Source organism: Biomphalaria glabrata, chromosome 7, assembly GCF_947242115.1.
Source record: "Biomphalaria glabrata chromosome 7, xgBioGlab47.1, whole genome shotgun sequence".
NCBI lineage: Eukaryota > Metazoa > Mollusca > Gastropoda > Planorbidae > Biomphalaria > Biomphalaria glabrata.
In genome coordinates, this window is record NC_074717.1 from 22032533 (window position 1) to 22055305 (window position 22773).

General features: G+C 38.9%; 1 protein-coding gene across 2 annotated transcripts in view; it reads right to left on the reverse strand.

Annotated features, from left to right (window-relative positions):
• LOC106071291 (protein CBFA2T1-like) overlaps nt 1-19568 on the reverse strand; it is a 68571-nt gene extending 49003 nt beyond the window's left edge. For both annotated transcript variants that reach the window (XM_056034918.1, XM_056034916.1), the window contains exon 1: nt 19268-19568. The gene's annotated coding sequence lies outside the window, so the exon portion shown is untranslated. The remainder of the gene's footprint in view (nt 1-19267) is intronic.
• Nucleotides 19569-22773: the final 3205 nt, after the last annotated feature.

The following is a 22773-nucleotide window of genomic DNA, read 5'->3' on the forward strand; positions in this document are numbered from 1 at the left end:
CCTCCCCACCCCCTTTTTTAATTCGCCTCCTTATCCACCCTTTCTTTCCTCCTTCCAATTTGACCCCCCCCCTCCCCAAAATCAATCACGTTCCCTTCACACACACACACACACAGACACACACACACACACAGATACCAACAAGCTCACACATACACCAGACAACAAAGTGGAAGACACAGCTGGCCCAACAGATGTCTCATTGTAAAATGTGGAGAGACAACAAAATGTGCACATCTTGAGCCAACAAATCCTGACTCGAACCCTTACATTAACAACAATGCAATAAACAAAATTGTTATTTTTCTATTTCTTTCTGTTCTTGATTTGATTCCTAACACTTTATAGTACATTACCCCTACTGTCTCTCTGACCTAACATTGTCTGTCAGATAAATCACTCAATTTAGAAAGCCTTCAGGACAGAAGACTCAAAAGTGAAGTAGCAATTATACATAAAACACTGAACCATAATCTTCAAATACAAAAACAAAATTTAATAAAATACTCAGAAAGACACAAAGATAAAGGCACATTCTTCGTCCCATATGCTAGGACAAAGGATTTACAAATGCTCCTTCTTCCCTAATGTTATTAGAGCATGGAATGGGTTGCCTGAGCTAGCCAGGAAAACCAGTGACTTGTCAAAATTTAGGTCATTGGTTAATATGCAAGACTGAATGCAAGACGCGTAGGACGTAATCATCTTCTTTTTTGAAGTAACGTCTGTATTATATAAGATAAGATAAGATCCTAAGAATGTATAGTACCTTACCCCAACTGTTTCTATGACCTAACATTGTCTGTCAGATAGATCCTAAGAATGTATAGTACCTTACCCCTACTGTTTCTATGACCTAACATTGTCTGTCAGATAGATCCTAAGAATGTATAGTACCTTACCCCTACTGTTTCTATGACCTAACATTGTCTGTCAGATAGATCCTAAGAATGTATAGTACCTTACCCCTACTGTTTCTATGACCTAACATTGTCTGTCAGATAAATCCTAAGAATGTATAGTACCTTACCCCTACTGTTTCTATGAACGTACATATTTCGCAAGGTCTGAAAGGGTTACTTTTACTTACTGACTACCCCTATTATGGTGATTGATACTCCCATACTTTAGGAGGGCGCTGTGCTACAGTGATTCTACATGGGGCATAGACACTACGTTGTAACATGAGTTGAATAGAATAGAAAGAAACACAAATCCAATTGGAATTAGTCAATAGGTGAATATCACAATCTTGAATTGTAGAATATATAAACCAATGAATCTACAGTCACAAACACAGAAATAAAGCTAGAATAGTCACGTGATCTTCAACGTCCCCGTTACCCATTTATTAGATTAAATATGCTTTTTTAAAATCTATATTTAGATCTAGACAGATCCCAGATTTTAAAAAAAAAAAAGAAAAACTATTTTTAGTTTGGCCGAACTTAAAGAAGTTATTTTGATCTCTTCTCGAAGATTTTAAGAGGGTTCTCAAAAAAATAATGTCTCCAAACACCAAAACAACCTCCGTTGTTATTAGCAGCAAGCAACATGTCTAGTTAAGTAACACTTTGAGATAGATGATTGAACTAATTGAAACAACTCGTGCAGTGTACTTGTATATCTACCTAGCAGTTTATAAAACAAAAACCCAGACTTGTATATCTACCTAGCAGTTTATAAAACAAAAATCCAGACTTGTATATCTACCTAGCAGTTTATAAAACAAAAATCCAGACTTGTATATCTACCTAGCAGTTTATAAAACAAAAACCCAGACTTGTATATCTACCTAGCAGTTTATAAAACAAAAACCCAGACTTGTATATCTACCTAGCAGTTTATAAAACAAAAACCCAGACTTGTATATCTACCTAGCAGTTTATAAAACAAAAACCCAGACGTGTATATCTACCTAGCAGTTTATAAAACAAAAACCCAGAAGCGTTCTTTACGTGTTTCTCAATGGAGATTTATTTTGGAACTAAAAACTTTTTCTCTACTTTTGTCATTAGTTCAATTAGTATGTACTGTATTTCGTCTCCTCTGTAGAGGGTCCAAATAGGGTCAGGCTGAAGGTACTTGCGACCCTGCATCAAAAGAAAGGGCTTTGACCGATGGCCAAGAATGAGTGATTGGCTGGTGACCGACTCTCTGTCCTCTATTTCCAGATGTCTCCTCAACTTATTAACAACTTCCTAATTAACTTTTGCATTAGTCTAATCCAGTTAATCAACTCGTCGAAATGGTGTGAGTGTGTATGCCTTTGTGGGAGGAGGGGTAAAGACACTGTGCCACTCAGGCACCCTCCCCCCTCTATGTACAGCCGTGACACTAAGTCGTCAATATAAACACAATCATTCCAGCTACGTGCAGTGCTATGGTCATTAGTAGAACCGCGGGAGCACCAGAGCATACTTACCCAAAGACATGAGCTCTTTAAGCCTGCGAAACCGACCTGAACCCAGCCCCACTCATACTACGACACACATCCACGTAGACACAACCAATACCTTCACATTCTTGGTTTGTATGAAGGACACAGTCCAAGTGGCGAGGTATGCGCTAGAAATGTCAATAGCAATAATAATTGTATCAGAACCACGCATCAAGGGTCATCAAGTGTAGGGTTTGCGACATTTGTGGTCACACTGGGGTCACTTCCTTTTCTACAACGTGAGCAAAAATTTGAGTTGCAACCAGTTCATGCCTCGTTTTCATCAGGGAGTTAGTGTTACAGTGGGGGGGGGGGTTGTTTATATAACAAGGTAATTAAGTCACCAGCACATTAATTAGACTTATATAAATAAAATTATGTTGCACTATGAAATCGCTACACACACGAATTCTGTTGAAATTCGAAGTTTGGTGGTATAAGTCCCCTTTACACTATGTGTAGAGAATTAGCTCGTCGTTTAAAAGTTAGAAACTTTTTTCATAAGCACTTTGCTGGCATAGTGGTTAGTGTATAGGTTTTGTTTTTTTTTTTTACAAGAAGGCGCAAGCGTGCAGAAGTCTAATTGATCCATTCATTTTGTACCTGTTGTCGCGAATGGCAGGACTTATCTGGAACTAGTCACAGCCTGGTCTGGAAACGTGGTCAGCTTAGGTCCATTTTCCCACGTTCAACACCTTTAATCTTAATGAGACCTCCTTTTCCTCTACTCTTCGACTACCAGCGTACCACAACCTAACACGTGTTTACAATGACTCCCCTCCCAGCAGAAATCTTTTATCAGAATGACCCCCCCCCCAATCCCTTTTCCAATGAGCATATGTTACTAATGGAGCCATCTCAAAACTTTGCTGTGGGTTCACCATCTGGCACTCGTCTAGTTAACGAATGGCAGGTACTCTCTGGTGGCAGGGATTAGCAAACTCCGATACACTCACCACCACACGCACACACAGACTCACACTCGGACAATCTGCGTCCATTTGCTCGTTCTGTCCGGAGCAGGGGGTCAGTGAAGGCAGGGACGTTTCATCAGCTACTTAACCGCTTTAATTGTCGTGTTTGTGGTCGACGCTTCACACCGTAAAACGATGATCCCTCCACTAGTGGTCAAGACTGGCCAGCGTCCGCGAATAAGAAAGTGCACTTGATTACGTCATTACAACGGCATTTATAAGATTGTTAAGAAAATAACCCCGACAGATGGGCGACATACACAAACACACACACCCACCCGGAGACAGAGTAACACAAACAGCGACGGACTGACACAGACAACCTGACACAGGCAGAGACTTACTTGAGAATAAAATTATGTTGGTAAAACAAAGATATTCATACAATAAAAGAAATCTTTACTCCACTAATTACATAGTAACGACTCAAATAATTTGCATGCAAGATATGTTACAAGTCCAGTTTCAAAGATGTGACAAGATACACTGCATGTCACATGATTTAACTTTTCTTTTCAGGAATACGTTTTTTAGCATTAACATATAAATTTCCGACCCATATGTCATTGAGTAAAACAAAGTCAAGACAGTCAGAGTCTGTCATTGAGTAAAACAAAGTCAAGACACTCAGAGTCTGTCGTTGAGTAAAACAAAGTCAAGACAGTCAGAGTCTGTCATTGAGTAAAACAAAGTCAAGACACTCAGAGTCTGTCGTTGAGTAAAACAAAGTCAAGACAGTCAGAGTCTGTCATTGAGTAAAACAAAGTCAAGACACTCAGAGTCTGTCATTGAGTAAAACAAAGTCAAGACAGTCAGAGTCTGTCATTGAGTAAAACAAAGTCAAGACACTCAGAGTCTGTCATTGAGTAAAACAAAGTCAAGACACTCAGAGTCTGTCATTGAGTAAAACAAAGTCAAGACACTCAGAGTCTGTCATTGATTGAGACAAAGTCAAGACAGTCAGAGTCTGTCACTGATTAAGACTAAGCTTACCTGCGACTGATCGAAGCTTATGAGTAGTATAAAAACCCACTATACAAATACTTAGTCAATTACATAGCTATAATAGCATTGGATCTCATTGTCCGTCCATCAGTCAGTCAGCTCACTTCGCAATCTGTCAGCACAGTCAGCATACCCATCTGTCAATCTGTCAGCATACCCATCTGTCAATCTCAATGTCTGTCATAAATTTAGCATTGACCTTGCGAGTTTACTAGCCCAAGTAAATTTTTTATCAACAATAATTGTAACAATCTTGATTACATATTCGCAGGTGTTTAATTGGACAGGTGGTCAAGTTGTAATGAATGGATTCTTAAATAAATTACCTGCGTGATGAAAATAATTTCTTCATTTCAGCAAACAAGGACACGTGTAACTGTCAGCTTACAAGTCAAACATAAAACATGAGTCCAGAAACAAAACAACAAAATAAAATAGAGCTAGAAACATCTAAATAATCTGAGGGGTAAAGTAGACTTGCTAGAACAGCTAACAAAGAGAGATGCGCTAACAACAAATATAGATTTTTTTTTAAATTAGGCACCGAAAGTAGTTTTATAAGAATATTATTTTGAAAGCAAGAATTTCATGTACCAGCTTTTGAACAAATATGGTTCGGTAGAAGTGTGTCAGAAATTTATCGCAGACTTTGTACTGGACCGAACGATAGACGCACAAAGTAAGACATAATTACGACTTAGAAACTCAACGTACAAACAACCATAGACCGCACAGCCGATGTCCAAGCTACCAAACGAAAGCCTTCTCAAAGTCTTCACTACCAAAAATTGAACCGACGTCCAATCAACCGGCGTCTAAACTAATGACACTGAACTAATAACGTCTGAACTAACGACATTGAACTAACAAACTCAAAACAAATGGTCAAGAACAAAAAGAGAGTTTTCGTGTAAAAGTGAACACTTCCAGTCACTTGACCAATGCTCATCTGACCCTAGACTTGCTATTAATACGTTTGCATTAGGACGACGTAATAGATATTAAGGTTCCCAGTGAATGATGTTCGCTTGTATTACTCCAAGTTTGAGACTCGCTGTTCTGAACACACTGTCATAACGTCGGAGCCAGAAAATACGAAATTGAAAACTGTTGGAGGTTTTTACGATCAACTCATCAATGCCAAGGACGCTAAATCGAACTTCACTGTTGCCAACTAAAAGAATGAGCTGTAGTTGTAACACTTTCAATAGAACTTCATAGCCAATCTTCTGACCGCTAGCTAGTTGTCTATTGCTTTGAAATAAGTTTGTTATGTTCCAGAATGAAAGTCCAATTACTCCAAATATGGAAATGATTTTTGTGCTCAGACAATTTTATTCTGTACTAAAAAGTACAGAGAGAGTCAGAGAAGATACATGATAGAGAGAAGGAGAGAGAGAGAGAGAGAGAGGGTGAGGACAAAATGAGGCAATATAATGGAAAGTATCGAAAGATAAGAGAAAGTTGTCAGAGAAAAGTAGGGAGCGAGAGAAACAGAGAGACAGAGAGAGAGAGGGGGGTGAGAAAGTAACAGAGAGAGAGAGAGGGGGGGGGGAGAAAGAGAGATAATGAAATCGAGAGAGAGTGTGAGAGAAAAAAGAGAGAAAAGATTTGAAGTACAAGAAAAGAGAAAAAGAATCGAGAATATTATTAACATAAGGAGAGAAAGAATTGACAAAAGATAGAAAATAATAAATATAATAATTTTAATAATAATAATAATAATTTTTATTGTCCGTAAGGAAATTTGTCTTACAATTTGTGCATTACACCAAACAAAACATTATAATAATAAAAAAACAAAACAACAAATGTACAAGCGCACCAGACTCTCTCATAATTTACTTGTGAAAAGTTTAAATCAGGAAACTTGTTTAAGATCTTTGGAGAAAGACATTCAAATAGAGAGAGAAAACGAGAAAGACAGAGAAAGAAACAGATCTAGAAGGAGAGAACGCGAGAGATACTTCCTCCCCCTACATCTGTTGCTGATTACCTAGTGATGTTGCCAAAAGAATTTCCCCCTCCCCCATTTTTTAGGCGCACCACCCGCTTTCCCGCCCTCCCGCATGCCGGCACACATGAAGGGCGCTGGCAAGCACCTACTCAGTGACAGCAATTGAGGTCTGGGGTATATCAAATCACAGGTGATGCGGCGCCAGCAGACCTGCTAACAGGCTCCCTGAAGCCCAACTATCTGCCTTCTCATCTTCAGAAGTTTCCTTGGCACCCCACCCCACAGCCCCCCCTTTCCCCCACACCCTAATCTTACCTGCCCCTCCCCCCTCACCACAGCTGCTGTTGCCGCGCGGAACAATTAGACACAACAGGCTCCGTCTGTTTTTACACTCACGCTTCTGTTTGGGCAAACAGGTAAATACATAAATACAAAACTTAGACCCCCCCCCCACCCTCTTCTAACCCCCCCCCTCTCTTTCTTCACTCTTTTCTTCTCTTTGGAACTTTTTTTTTCCCCACCATTCTCAGCAGTGACCGACCAAGTACAAGATACTAATACTTCCTAGAGATCTGCAATAAGAAGTCTATATAAGCCATTGTATAGAGATATCTTAGTCGTAAAGGAAAATCATCTACAATAATACGTTTTGAAATGTGTTTTATATCAATTCTATCTATCTATCTATCTATTATCTATCTATCTATCTATCTATCTATCTATCTATCTATCTATCTATCTATCTATCTATCTATCTATCTATCTATCTATCTATCTATCTATCTATCTATATAATACTACGAATATCGCAATCACTTTCACAAAACTGTGACAAGTGTGCAATATCTAATGTTTTTGGTGAATTCGGTGTACAAAATAAACTAAGTGTTGATAATCAATGGCTTTTTTTTATTGTTTTTTTTTTATGTATAACACACATTTTTTTTTCTTTTTGCAATTTTTAGCCCTGACGAATAAACATTTTTAACTCTATCTCTCCATAACTATTTTCCGCGTTCAGAAGGAATTATTCATTTTTCCCATTTGTATTTCACTAGCCTGTTAGGGTTAAACGTCGAAAACGTTTTTCTTTTAATCAGAAAATGTTATAATTGGTAAAGATAAATGTATGCTCTTTTTATAAAACACCAATTAAAGTTTATGAACCGAAAAATTCCGTTAATTAAATGGGGTCAAATCAACGATGGTAACGTCGATCAGGAGAGAAAGAGTTAAAACTCTTGCGTTTCAAGCACAAACTACTTTCACTATAGAGGAAGCATTCGACTTTTAATCTATGGCTGGATGGCTGCCTGGTCGTGCGGTTTGCACGCTGGACTGTCGTTCAGATTTATCGATGGTCCCGGGTTCAAACCCTGCCCGCTCCCATCCCCCGTCGTCCTGCGGGAGGTTTGGACTAGGAAGTAATTATCTTCAACTCTGAAGGAACATCCGAAACATGTAAAACACAAAAACACAAATTTTAAAACAAAGGGGTAACTAATTAGCGGTAATAGAGGGAATTCGATCGAGACCATTCTGCTGCCACTTGCCACTCATTCAGAGATTGGTAATATTTTTATTCGATTTTTTAAAACAAATTAGTTGGCAACAGTGAAGTTTAGCGCCCTTGACATTGGTTAGTTGATCGTGAACATCTCCAATCCAAAGATTGTCTCTAAGCGTGACCTCCATGACCTCGAAGGTGTCGCTCGGAGAGAAGTATTATCGCACAGCGCACGATTGCCAGAAATATTAAGCATGGTGCTAGAAAAGAGGAAGGTTTAATATTCTAGGTTTAAACTTAAACGTATTTCTGGGTTACAAAATGGTGAATACGATTACTGAGATTAAGAAGGTAATGAGAGAGTCATTGAGAGAGAAAGAGATAAGAAAAAGAGACACTGAATAAAAAAAAAAGAGAGGGGGTTGGTGGGGTAGAAGAAAAAAAAGGAGAGATGAAGATATATGGATTGTGAAAAGAAATGAAGAGAAAGAGAGAAAAGAGATAGAAAAGGACAAAAGAGAGAAAGAGAAAGAGTTGAGATCGTGAGAGAAGAGAAAAAGAATTACAGAGTTAGAGAAAGAGAGAGAGATGGAAAGAAGACAGAAAGGGAGACGCCATTTTCTTTGCGAAACATATGTTTTCAATGCGCGGGCTCTGGTAGAGCGCAGACGCCGAACAGGAGCAGACATCGGCCCGCCCCTGTCCACCGCACATGTGTAGCGATTAAGAATAAAAACAAGACTGGCGCCACCTCGCCATTAGCCCGACGGCTCAAAAGTGAGTACTCTGAGGGTGTGCGTGTATGGGGAGGAGGGGCGCGGGTTCCGCTGCAATGCTTTGTTGGGGGGGGGAGGATTAAAGAAAAGAAGAAACTAGATACAGACAAAAGGATGATGGCAGATAAATAAGTAAGAAAAAAAAAATTGGCGTCGGGTGAGCACAAATTAGGAAATTTTATTTTTTTAGCGATATTAGATGTCCAGACGATGGTTTGAAGGCCGGGAGTAAACTAGCAGAGTCATCAGAAAATTAACTTTTAAAACAATCTTTGATGGAAGTGACAAAGTGCAACAGGGCGCGGTCAAATACACACACACACACACACAAACATATACAAAATACATACGCAAACACACAGACTAATAGGGCTTCCAGTTTATATTTGACAGCACAAAACGAATAATGGCTTTTTCCTACGGGCCAATAAAAATATTTATCACCAAAGGCATAGCGTCATAGACATAGAAACCATTAGATAATGTTCATTTCAGGATGACTCAATTAAAATGTTCATTTAAAGATAACTCAAATATAATGTTCAATATCAGGTGACCGAGCCTCGCTCGGATGAATAATTTGTTAAGGAAGTCATACCCGAAGTCATTTTGGGAATATTCTTGTAATTACGAAAATGAACGATCGGATAAAGACTACTAATCTGAAGAGTTGTTTTAGTGTTCTGTTAGTTCTAATTGTAGGCCTAATTGTACATGTCGATTAAATTTAAAGTCTTTTAAGTCCTCCTACAGCCTAGACAAACTACAGCTCACGTCCGTCTTATAGTTTTACAATCCATCTTTTGCGTAAAACAATTGTAGGCTTACTATTAATGGCTTGAAAGAAAGTCATTGCAGTGTAACTTTTCTACGTTATAGGGTAAAACATGCACTTAGTGACAAAGTAAAATGGCGCATTTTTTCTTATTAGACTTAAATCATCGCATTAGTTTTCTAAAGAAACGTTTCCGTGGGGCACCTCAGTTGCGCCGAACAATATGCTCGTTACCCATACGGGATACGTGCCCTGCCCAGCCTGACTATAAGAAGTTCATACCGGCTTTTGCCATCCTTCCATCCCAGTGGTGCTACAGCCCGTGGAGGGATATGGCCTGCTTTTACACATCCCTCCATTCAGATCTCTCTTGGGCCTTCCGTCAACACGCCCTAACTCCAAGCTTTTTACCGAGGTTTATAGTTAAATCAAAAGAGACTGCAGCGTACGCAAACTCGTTGACCGCTAGATGGATATCATGTTTAGTGTGAGCAAGTAAGGCGTAGAGAAGCTGTGTTATGACCCTTTCCTTTGTTTTGGTACAGGAGAGGTAGACACCGAAGCATGAGCACATGGTAATAATTCACCAGCAAAATAATAATAATAATAAGGCTTGTCTTAGAGTCCGAAAATTAATGAGGATTGCAGCTGTGACCTACATATCTTGCCACTTCCAAGGCAAGCATAACCGTTGTCCGCGGTGCTCGATTAAGATTTTCTTTTAGCGTCTGCGTTTGTCCTCGGCAGCAAATTTTCTTTTGGTCTCAAATGTGTATCCGAATTCTTTAAGTCCGACAGTTACGCTGGACAGAGCAGTATCCTGTATGGGAGACGAATCTCAGACGAACGCATGCCAAAGGCAGTCTTTTTTGGTGAGCTAAAAAGTGGTCTACGTAACACCGAAACGCTTAAAAGACCAGCTTATGGCGCAAACTTGACTTAGCTGACATAGAAGAGAGCATATGGTTGCATGCAACCTCAGAACGAGACAGCTGGAGGTCACCAGCAAAATAAACAACAAAGTAAAAGGTATCTACACCGCTCTACACAATTAAAGAGTAAACAACTTATTAAGCACTTAAAACACAATAACTAATCATATATCGGCACATTTAATTTCATTACTTTTCTTTCATAGTTCTATAATAAATCAATCTACAATAAGATGGTGCGCAAATGTTTCATTAGGTCTATTGATTCTTTAGAACTCGATCTTGTTTGCAAAGAAATATTTTAGTATACTGCTGTAAGCTTAGTGACGTAAGCAGCGTTTTTCCCGTTTACGTCATGGAAAATTTTCATTCATAAAACATTCTAGCCAAAATTAATTTTTCGATAATGAGCCATTTTCAAACCGATATAACGGTCGATCTCGAGTTTTCCCGATGTGGCCAATGAGATGAGAATTTTTTTCTCACTATTATGCACATACCGTGAAATTTTAAAGAAAAACGTTAGAGCCGTTTTCGAAATAAAATTTATATATATATATAAATATAAATATATATACATACATACATACATACATACAAGAATTGCTCGCTTAAGAGTATAGGATTTAATGATGACTCAAATACAATCTTCATTTAATGATGACTCAAATACAATCTTCGTTTAATGATGAATCTAATACAATCTTCGTTTAATGATGAATCTAATACAATCTTCGTTTAATGATGAATCTAATACAATCTTCGTTTAATGATGAATCTAATACAATCTTCGTTTAATATAATACTAACTGAATTTTCTATGAGGCTTTCAATGTTCTTTTTCAGTAGAAGAAAATTAAATCCAACCACTTATAAGGCGTTTTGGAACAACAATTAGGTTGTGTAATCCTTCACAATTTATCACATTGACCTCTGGGTCGAACAGGACTCACGAACACTGCCTATCAGAGAGGTTATCTTTTTTGGATGGTCGTATGGTCTTGTTCATCTGTGGCAGCCGTGAGATCGAGTGGGTGTTGGTTTTTCTCCTCGTCCTGTGATGTTGCTAGGCTGATATCTTCTCGTCCTGTGACGTTGCTAGACTGATATATCTTTGTCCTGTGATGTTGCTAGGCTGATATATTCTCGTCCTGTGACGTTGCTAGACTGATATATCCTCGTCCTGTGATGTTGTTAGGCTGATATATCCTCGTCCTGTGACGTTGTTAGGCTGATATATCCTCGTCATGTGATGTTGCTAGGCTGATATATCCTCGTCCTGTGATGTTGCTAGGCTAATATATCCTCGTCCTGTGATGTTGTTAGGCTGATATATCCTCGTCCTGTGACGTTGTTAGGATGATATATCCTCGTCATGTGATGTTGCTAGGCTGATATATCCTCGTCCTGTGATGTGGCTAGGCTGATATATCCTCGTCCTGTGATGTTGTTAGGCTGATATATCCTCATCCTGTGACGTTGTTAGGCTGATATATCCTCGTCCTGTGATGTTGCTAGGCTGATATATCCTCGTCCTGTGACGTTGTTAGGCTGATATATCCTCATCCTGTGACGTTGTTAGGCTGATATATCCTCGTCCTGTGACGTTGCTAGGCTGATATATCCTCGTCCTGTGATGTTGCTAGGCTGATATATCCTCGTCATGTGATGTTGCTAGGCTGATATATCCTCATCCTGTGACGTTGTTAGGCTGATATATCCTCGTCATGTGACGTTGTTAGGCTGATATATCCTCGTCATGTGATGTTGCTAGGCTGATATATCCTCGTCCTGTGACGTTGTTAGGCTGATATATCCTCGTCCTGTGACGTTGTTAGGCTGATATATGCTCGTCATGTGATGTTGCTAGGCTGATATATCCTCGTCATGTGATGTTGCTAGGCTGATATATCCTCGTCATGTGATGTTGCTAGGCTGATATATCCTCGTCCTGTGACCTTGTTAGGCTAATATATCCTCAACCTGTGATGTTGCTAGGCTGATATATCCTCGTCATGTGATGTTGCTAGGCTGATATATCCTCGTCATGTGATGTTGCTAGGCTGATATATCCTCATCCTGTGACGTTGCTAGGCTGATATATCCTCGTCATGTGATGTTGCTAGGCTGATATATCCTCGTCATGTGATGTTGCTAGGCTGATATATCCTCGTCATGTGATGTTGCTAGGCTGATATATCCTCGTCATGTGATGTTGCTAGGCTGATATATCCTCGTCCTGTGACCTTGTTAGGCTAATATATCCTCAACCTGTGATGTTGCTAGGCTGATATATCCTCGTCATGTGATGTTGCTAGGCTGATATATCCTCGTCATGTGATGTTGCTAGGCTGATATATCCTCATCCTGTGACGTTGCTAGGCTGATATATCCTCGTCATGTGATGTTGCTAGGCTGATATATCCTCGTCATGTGATGTTGCTAGGCTGATATATCCTCGTCATGTGATGTTGCTAGGCTGATATATCCTCGTCATGTGATGTTGCTAGGCTGATATATCCTCGTCATGTGATGTTGCTAGGCTGATATATCCTCGTCATGTGATGTTGCTAGGCTGATATATCCTCATCCTGTGACGTTGTTAGGCTGATATATCCTCGTTCTGTGACGTTGCTAGGCTGATATATCCTCGTCATGTGATGTTGCTAGGCTGATATATCCTCGTCATGTGATGTTGCTAGGCTGATATATCCTCATCCTGTGACGTTGCTAGGCTGATATATCCTCATCCTGTGACGTTGCTAGGCTGATATCTCCTCGTTCTGTGATGTTGCTAGGCTGATATATCCTCGTCATGTGATGTTGCTAGGCTGATATATCCTCGTCATGTGATGTTGCTAGGCTGATATATCCTCGTCATGTGATGTTGCTAGGCTGATATATCCTCGTCATGTGATGTTGCTAGACTGATATATCCTCGTCCTGTGATGTTGCTAGACTGATATATCCTCGTCCTGTGATGTTGCTAGGCTGATATATCCTTGTCCTGTGACGTTGTTAGGCTGATATCTCCTCGTCTTGTGACGTTGCTAGACTGATATATCTTTGTCCTGTGATGTTGCTATGCTGATATATCCTCGTCCTGTGATGTTGCTAGGCTGATATACCAAGTTGGATTGTTCGTGATTCTCCATTTTCTCTCATTAGAAATATTGTACTTAGTGATTATATGGTAGATTATATGTGTTTGATTATACATATATGTTAGATTACATGTTATATATGTAAGATTATATGTAAGATTTTAAAGGGTAAGTTATATTATGTATTTAGATTATATATATATATATATATATATATATATATATATATATATATATATATATATATATATATTAGATAATGTATGTTATTTTATATTTGTTGAATAAAATATGTTAGATGCATGTATCTGTTACAGCACATAGATTCCTATTTATAGTCTACCTACCACAGCGATGCCGCCACAGACAAGACACAGTGTAACAAGTACGACAAAGTCCAGAAGCGTGTCTTCCTGGTTTCTGTCTCCTTGGGTGGATAAGACGCGACTAAGATAACGATGACATGTTCTCGAAGACCCCATGCTAACAAGGCAATACTCTGTCTCAAGAGACGGGTGCGCCCCTGACAACCTATACCGGTATTTAGAACAACAGCAAAAAGGGATGTTGCAGAAACGTTTTTGTTTAGTATGATCAATTGAGATCACGTACGTGTTTAGGACATGCAGAGAGTGAGAGAGAGAGAGAGAGAGAGAGAGAGAGAGAGAGAGAGAGAGAGAGAGAGAGATTGTATATAGGTATGCTTAAGTTATAACTTTAATATAAAACATATTTCCTTAAGCACCTACATATAACACTACAGAACGAATGGATTAAATTACTTTGAACTTGGGAGCAGCAAAACGGTACTATCCAACAGAAGGTCACTAGATACTTCACGCGAGACTTGAAATGTTGAAGAAGTCCAGGCACTAAACTTTAAAAAAAAAATATCTCTTTCAGACTTTCTGATCTATAGGGCAGAGGATGGAAAGGTCATCTGTTTCTATGGCCGACGGTCAACGAGAATGTCATGTGACCAGCCGCCCAACTAATGTACCCAGTAGAGCTGGGCGTTCTTGAAACCCCGAAATTCTAAATCTCAGTCTTTACCGAGATTGGAATCCGAGACTCCACGGTTCTATAGCCAAGCGCTTTGCCACCTAGACACACTAACCCTACCTCCCCCCCCCAACACACACATAACAAAGCACGCTAATTATATTTCATTGAAAGAACTAAACAAAAAAAAAAAAAAAAAAAACTAATTTTAAAAAGTTTTATTATTTTGTGAGTTCCCATCCTTTCTCTACTATTATAGAAGCGATATAAAGTTTGTGAAACGTTCAGGAGAGATAACTCTTGAAACCCTATCAGAGGCTGGCGTTTTTTAATTTTTATACAACGTCTCTATGTCTTCAACAGTTTCTATCTATTAATAATCCGGAATTGTTTAGATCTAGTTTTAAATGTATTCGACTTCAATGCTGACCTAAAAGTAGCTTTTAAAACTTGCTACATGTTATAAAATAGTTCTGGCTGGTCTTGAAGACTTTGTTGTTTACATGAATATTTTCATGGGGTAGCAAGGTTAGGTAGCACGATCAATGAACACCCTGGTGAACATAATGCAAGCCTAAGTTCTACGAGTTAGTCATGTGACCGTCACACAAATTTAGTAATACAATTATCTCAATCTCATTAAAATAAATCGAATTAGGCCGGCCTTAGGCACAGGTAAACTAGGCATCCGCCTAGGGCCTCCGATTGGCAGGGGCTTCGAATAGGGCTCAAAACAATGTTTTAAAAGAAACGAACTAGCGAAACATGTGCCCAATGTTGGAGTACACTAGCCTGACAAATGTAATGACTTTAGTTTAGAGATTATGTTAGTTTTGTAAATAAATCTTTTGGTCATTGTTTTTAGTGACGGTCAAAGTAGTGACGTAGTCAGACAGACGAATGGCGTTGCATAATGCGAGTACATGGAGAACAAAATGGCTAGAGCTTATACAAAGAAGGACTTTGTTAGAGACTGCTAAGCAAACGACGGATAGTCAGACAAGACGATCTTAGATCGAAAGTACATGTTACTACATTTAGCTGAGACACGAGCCTCCTTTCGGCACATGATGTCATTACTTGGTTCAAGCATTTATTGCATGAGTTTACCATAACCAGTTTGTCAGCTGGCCATTTTACCCAGTGAGTAGTATTGAAAGGCGCCCCAAACATCGTGAAGCTAAACTTGCAGACTTCAAGAGGAAATTGCTTACGATCAGCCATTAACTAAGCAGTCATTTCACATAAGGTTTGTGTTTTATACAACCGAAAAATCGGGGCACATTTTGTAAAAAATTACTTTTGTAAAGCGATTGTAGCGCATCTATTTTCACAAACACTAAACGTGAAATAATTTTCAAACTGTTTCGTTAAATGTCTTCTAAATTGTAATTGCAAAACAAACCACAAAATAACGATTTTTTTTTTCTTAAAAAAAATTGTGTTTTAATGTTTTACCTTCTGTAAATCTCTTTGTTACCACCCCAGCCCCCAGTCCGCCTCCATCTTCTCCCCCCCCCCCTTTTTTTTTCCTTCTCTGTGTTTGTTTACAGACTCGGGTGCAGGCGATGTAAGTAAAGCCTGAGGTCCAGAAAGACAGAAGATACGGAAGTGAAGAACTCTGCCAGGTTCTGCTCAGACTGGCTGTCGCCTTGCCAGATGCTGGCTCTACAATATTGACGTGTGGCTGATGTGTGTGTGTGTGTGTGTGTGTGCGGAAAAGAAGGGGAGTTGTTGGAGAGATTTGCTCTTCCAGCCCCCCTCCCATACCGACCCATTTCCTCACCTCCCATTTGCCTGGGTTAATTTTGGCGACCCCTCCTTTTAAATGTTTAAAAAAAATAAATATTTGCTTGAATTCGATTACATTTTACTTTATGAACGTTGATTTAAGAAAGTTATTTAGGGCAATAGTTGGTCAAGTAATAGTTGGTCTAGTAATAGTTGGTCAAGTAATAGTTGGTCAAGTAATAGTTGGTGGGGCAATAGCTCAGTGGAGCAATAATTTGAATGGGGCAAAGTTGACTAAAAATACTTACCCCCTAAGTGCTCACCAAGAGACTGTTTGGATAATTTCTCAATCTAAGTGCCGAAATTAACGAAAACCCCAGAGCCTTCTATTAACTATTTAAATTTATTTGACGTAATACCTATTTAATGTTAATTGAATATGAAGATAAATTTTTTTTTAAAAAATTAAATAGCGCAAAACAAATTAATATATTATGATTCTAATTTGAAGCACTTTTGCGTAACTCGACCTATTGGACACTAGCTTTTCCCCCATAAAAATAGTTGTGTGTGTGTTTGTGTAGAAAGTTATGAAATGAAATGTAGTTAGGTCTCTTGTTCTTTTTATGGTGGAGCTAAGGTACACTAGAAATATCGGGATAGAGAACAGGGGGGGGGGGAGTTAGAATGCGATGGATCAAACCTTGAAAGTGAATGTTATTGACACAGCTTCGAATTTTTTATATAAATTTATGGAGATAAATCGTGAAACAAGTCTGATACTTATTTGTTTCAAAAATAGTCACATAATTTTAAGGTCACATAATTTTAAGGTCGAGATTGACCAGATGCAAACTTTGGAATCAGGTTTAACCAAAATAAGTTTTTCATGCATTCCCCTCGTTATCCATCGACCCTCACGTCCATATCAATGCCTCCATATTCTTACACAGGATACTCCAAGGGGCTTGCTATTTATGGACATATGTATGTGGATGACGCCTTGCCTCGATTACAACCTAACAAAAACTTGATAGTCCTTTGATTGTTGTTATAATTGCGGTAATAAAGATATGAATAAGATGTAGATTTGTCTATTAAAAGTACTTTCTCTTCATAGCTACAATATTTTCGGCATCCAAAACGTTTGGACGAAAAAAGTTAACCAGCAAACAACTTCTCTGGGGCGTATTGAACTGCCTAGAGATGAAAGACTTCACGAGGAAGACATAACTCCAACAATGCACCCCCAGTACCCTTACTCCCGCACAGTAGGCGCCGCCCTCTCTGTATAAGCCAGGGAGCGGAAGATGTGAAGATCCCCCTAAAATGGGTCAGGGTTCAGATAGGTAGCCCCCCACCATATCCCGTTTTTCTCTCTTTTTTTTTTCTCCAGCATCGCACATTATTGGAACAATCTGCTTGCCAGAGTCGGTGCCTGACCCTCAGTCGCCTCCACATGTGGCAGGGCCAGACCTGAAGTCGCCTCCACATGTGGTAGGACCAGACCATGCGCTGGATGCATCTTACCTTTCCTCTCTTCAGTTTTCTTCCCATCGAGTTGGTCTATTTCTTTTAAAATTTTATCTTGGTTCAAATAAAATAAAACAAAACAAACAAATTAAATTCTATTTTTTCCCCGTTTGTTAATTGGTAAACTCGTGATTACGTTGATTTAGAGGCTGCACCGAATGTATAACATTGGAAAGTTTTAGTTTTAGTTCTACAAACAGAATTTAGATATAAATCAATGTGAAAACAAGACAAAACATTTTACTATACCATTTCAAAGGAGACATTACCTCCTTACCTCCTATAACCACCTTACAGAGCCATTATTTTGCTCTTAACAACTAACGAATGTGCGATTTAAAAAAAAAGAAACATTTTTTACCCCACCCCATTCCCTCTCCCACTACGAGAAAAACTGCTGGTCAAGTGAATGTATACATCTACAACACTTTTTAATAGTCCAATGATAGGCCTTTAAATCCAAACAATATCCCTGAACATTAATTTATAAAATTCTTGAATGAATAGGTCACAAACTTGACTGGAAAATGGAAAAAAAAATTATCCGCGATTGATCAACTCACAGACATATATATATATATATATATATATATATATATATATATATATATATATATATATATATATATATATATATATATAGATTGTTATGTATTAAGCACAGAACTATACATTCACGCAAATTTATGAAATAAAGCCATTTCCTGTTAGTTTCCATTAAGATTGTATCTTGAAAATCCTAGATCGAAATAATTCACATCTATTGATTGTAGTCATCTTATGTACATTTAAATAGATTGATTACCTAGATCTTTTTAGATTATGTTTCTAAAAATTGCAAAATAATAATCATGAGACGAGAGTACTCTTTTTTCGATGTTCATTTACTAGATCTAGATCTATATGTTACATAGGTTAGGGTTAAAAAAAATCAGTTTTATAAAAGAACTCTTTGTTTCAACTTTTTAAAAAAGATTCAAATTTTTTTTTTGTAGTGTTAAAAGATCTCCATGTCCAATCTAGAAATAATATATATATATAGGTCTGTGGAAATACCCGAAGAAGTGTGGTCTGTTCAATACAAATATTTTCTTGTTCTCTAGACAAACTTAAATTTATTTCATTTTTTTTACTTTGAATAATATGAAGGTCAAACTAGAGCTTTCCCTATGTGGCCAACGAGCTAGTAAATCTTTTCTTAGCGATATTCATCAACTGTTACATTTCTAGGAAAATCGTTTGAGCAGTATTCGATAATCGCATCCACACAGGTTCCATGAAGGAGTGACCTATTGGAATGGCTAGTGATTAAGGGTGAAACCAATATATCTAAATTTATGTTGTTTTTTTTTAAAGATAGTTATAAAGCTTATCAATAAATGTTGCAACCAGTATTTAATAGTTATTCTAAGTCGTATATTGTTTGCACTTGGACTGACTTTTTAGCATTTGTATTTATTAGTGCAATGGATAAAATTGTTCAAATAACAGCAAGTCAATTATGTAAAAAATCAAGAGTTCTGTCCCTTACCCCACGTCTGCTACGGTGTCTCAGGATGACGTCACCGTGTCACATTCCTCAGGTCTGTTACGGTGTCTCAGGATGACGTCACCATGTCACATTCCTCAGGTCTGTTTACTTTAGTCCGACCCATGCAAGTCTACAGGTCGTCTGCTCAATTTTCGACTCAATAAAAATCCTTCCTGAACGCGAGGCCCACGAACTAACACAAGGGGACACAATCTGTTGGTCAGACAGCTGTGACCTGGACAGATCTTGAACGACAACCAAGCTACAGTTGACGGTGGATTTACTCACACCATCTCTCTCGCTGTATCTCCTCTCTCTCTCCCTTTCTCTCTCTCTTCTTTTCTCTCTCTCCTTTACAGTTTTTGTACGTGGGTGTCTCGTTCGTTCTCTATTTTCCTCTTTTCACTATATCTGTCTTATGAGACGTTTCTTGTCTAGTAATTTGGTTCTTACTACCCTGTCACCCCCCCCCCCCTACAATGTTACAAACAAACAAATTTGCAAGGAAAATAGTTGTGTCGGGATTCGGTTAAGAAACTAGGGACAGAGAGACAAAGGGTGAGACACGGAGTAAGTAGAGATTGAAAAACTTAGGGAGATACTGAGGGAGAAAATGAGAGTGATGTAAAGAGTAGAGAGACAAAGAGAGAGAAAATAAGAGAGTAGAGAGATATAGAGAGAGAGGGAGAGAGTCAGAAGGTGGGAGCAGAGAGAGAGAGAGACCGAAAGAGATTGAGACAGAGAGCAGAGAGAGACAAAAGAGAGAAAGAGATAGCAACTGAGAGAGTAGAAAGAGAAACAAAAGAGAGAGCAACTGAGAGAGTTGAGAGAGAGAGACATATCTACAGAACGGTGAAGGGAAAGACATGGCTGTTCTTTGCGAGCCGCCCAGATGGCCAATGAGAAGAGAAACAGACGGACTGCTACGTAATCAAGATAAGAGCACTGGACGATAACGCCCCCCTCCCCCCCCCCCCAGCGATAACGCCCCCCAATGATAAGGTCCCCAGCGCCACACAGATGTGGAGATGGTGACGCCATACCGATGATTAAAACATGAAACGACAAACGGTCTGATTTATAGGGCAACGAAAAATAAACTCTGTGTGTGTGTGTGTGTGTGAAGGATGTAAAACAACAAAAGCAAGTATTGAAATAAGTCAATCAGTTAGTACACAAGACTTCACCAAGACGGCATTCTCCTGCCCCCCCCCCCCCCGCCGTTGTCTGGAGCTAAATGGTATGCATACAAGTCAGTATCTCTCTCTTTCTCTCTCTCCCTCTCTTTCTCTTGTTTTTTTTCTCTCTCTTTTTCTCTTACTCTCTCTCTCTCTCTTTCTCTATATCTATGTTTCTCTTTCTCTTGAAATAGATACTAAAGTAAAAGTAAAGTTTCCCTTTCAGACCTTGCAATCTATTGGAAAGTGATGATAAGGTCATCTGTTTTATTTTTTTGGGGGGGGGGGGGGGGCGCGGTGGCTGAGTGGTTAAGCACTTGGTGTCTGGGTTCGGATCTCGGCGAAGACTGGGATTATGAATTTTTGTATTTTTAGGGCGCCCCTGAGTCCACCCAACTCTCATGGATGCCAGACTTTTGTTTGGGAAAATAAAGGCGATTGATCGTTGTGCTGTCCACATGTCACCCTGCTCGTGAACCATTTAGCCATAGAAACAGATGCCACGACCAACTATGTTTGTTGTATTTTCTTTTTGTTTCAATTAGACACGGAGAGGCATTGTCATTTGTAAACACGATGTCTTAAACAAAAGTAAAAAAAAAAAGGAAATTTTAAAAGCACAACTGCTGTCTTATCTTAGAGTGTAAATATGCTAATTGAAAATCTAATGCCACTAGTATCTTTATCATGGGCAAATATGTCCTACAGACTACAGATTACTAACGGTCTTCGCCAGGCAAACATTAAAAAAAAAACTATAAATAAATAAGCGCATACATCACATTTATTTTTAAATTTGAACGTTAAAAAAAAGGCTTTTCTGTCACCATATATGAGATCTAGTTACCCTAGCAACGGCATAAGTGTTGTACTTCATTGATTGCACTTCTTCCTACAGCTTTATTTCTTCAACTTGAATGAGCGTTATTCTTTGAATTTTTATTTATGAACTATACAAAGCAATTCAACTGCTTGATTCATAAAAATTGACAGGGACACCACCATTGTGTTTGGTGCCGAAGTTGACATAGCCTGCCATGACGCTTTAATAAAGTTGTCAGAAGTTAGCCAAATCCAATCAATCAATCCAAGACTATAAGAAAAACTTTGCTGAGCAGACGTGGAGATAAATGTTCTATAAATATTTATCGAGTGAAAGACACTGTTAGTCTTAGCCCCTTTCACCGCCCCCCCCCCTTCCCGCAATCCGCGTCTCTCCCCTTCGGGATCTCGATTGCCCCAGCTGCACACATGTGTGTCGTCACCTCGGGCCCACTCGGGCTCACTCGGGTCCAGTCGATATCTGTGAAGACCCTGTCCTAAATATGCAGATGAGCCACGTGTGTCAGCCATCTGGTGGCGCTGTAAAAAAAAAAAAGGGTTAGCTCGAAGAGAGGGGGAGGGGCAGGTCAAAGCGGGCTAATTCCCAATAGCTTTACTCTCCCCCTTGTTGCCCTCACCACCTGCTCGAACGGCTCTTCATCCTGACCCCCCCTCCCTCTTTTTTCTCTCTCCCTCCTATTTGTCACACTATTCCCTCTTTTATTTCGCGCTTTCACTCACGTAGAGATTCAACTGCTCACTCGCTTATTTACCAACACTTTTATTTGTGTTCCATTTGAAACATCTCTTAACTGCCTTTGCAAACAGTGTCAGCGTCCCAGGTTTGGAACTACATACAGGACACGTGGAGTCATGGACCAACAGGACTTTGTTTTGTGGTCTTCCTTTCTTCTAGTATACAACTTTTTTTTTGTTCTTAAATCACTCAAGTCCTGTTGGTCCTCCTTCTGTAATTATAATCTCCACAATCCCCTATCTCTCTTTCTCTTAATCCCTCCTTTTCTCTCTCTCTCTCTCTCTCTCCCTCTCTTGCTTTCCATCATCTATTTCCACCCACTTGCTATCTCTTACTAACTCTCTCGTTCTGTGACCTCTCATTCTCTCCTCTCTGCTCTATCTCCAACTCTCTCTTTACACCCCCCTCTCGTTTTCTCTTTATCATTCTTTTCTTCTCTTTCTTTATCTTTCTCTCCGTCTCTCTTTACTCACACCTCCCCATTTCTGTTTTTCTCTCATTTTTATATCCTCTATCTATCTATCTATCTATCTATCTATCTATCTATCTATCTATCTATCTATCTATCTATCTATTTATCTATCTATCTATCTATCTATCTATCTATCTATCTATCTATCTATCTATCTATCTATCTATCTATCTATCAAACAAAGCATTAGGATTTATTAAAAGAAATTTCTATAAATCAAATAAGAACATAAAACTAAAATGTTATTTAACCTTGGTTAGGCCAATAATAGAATATG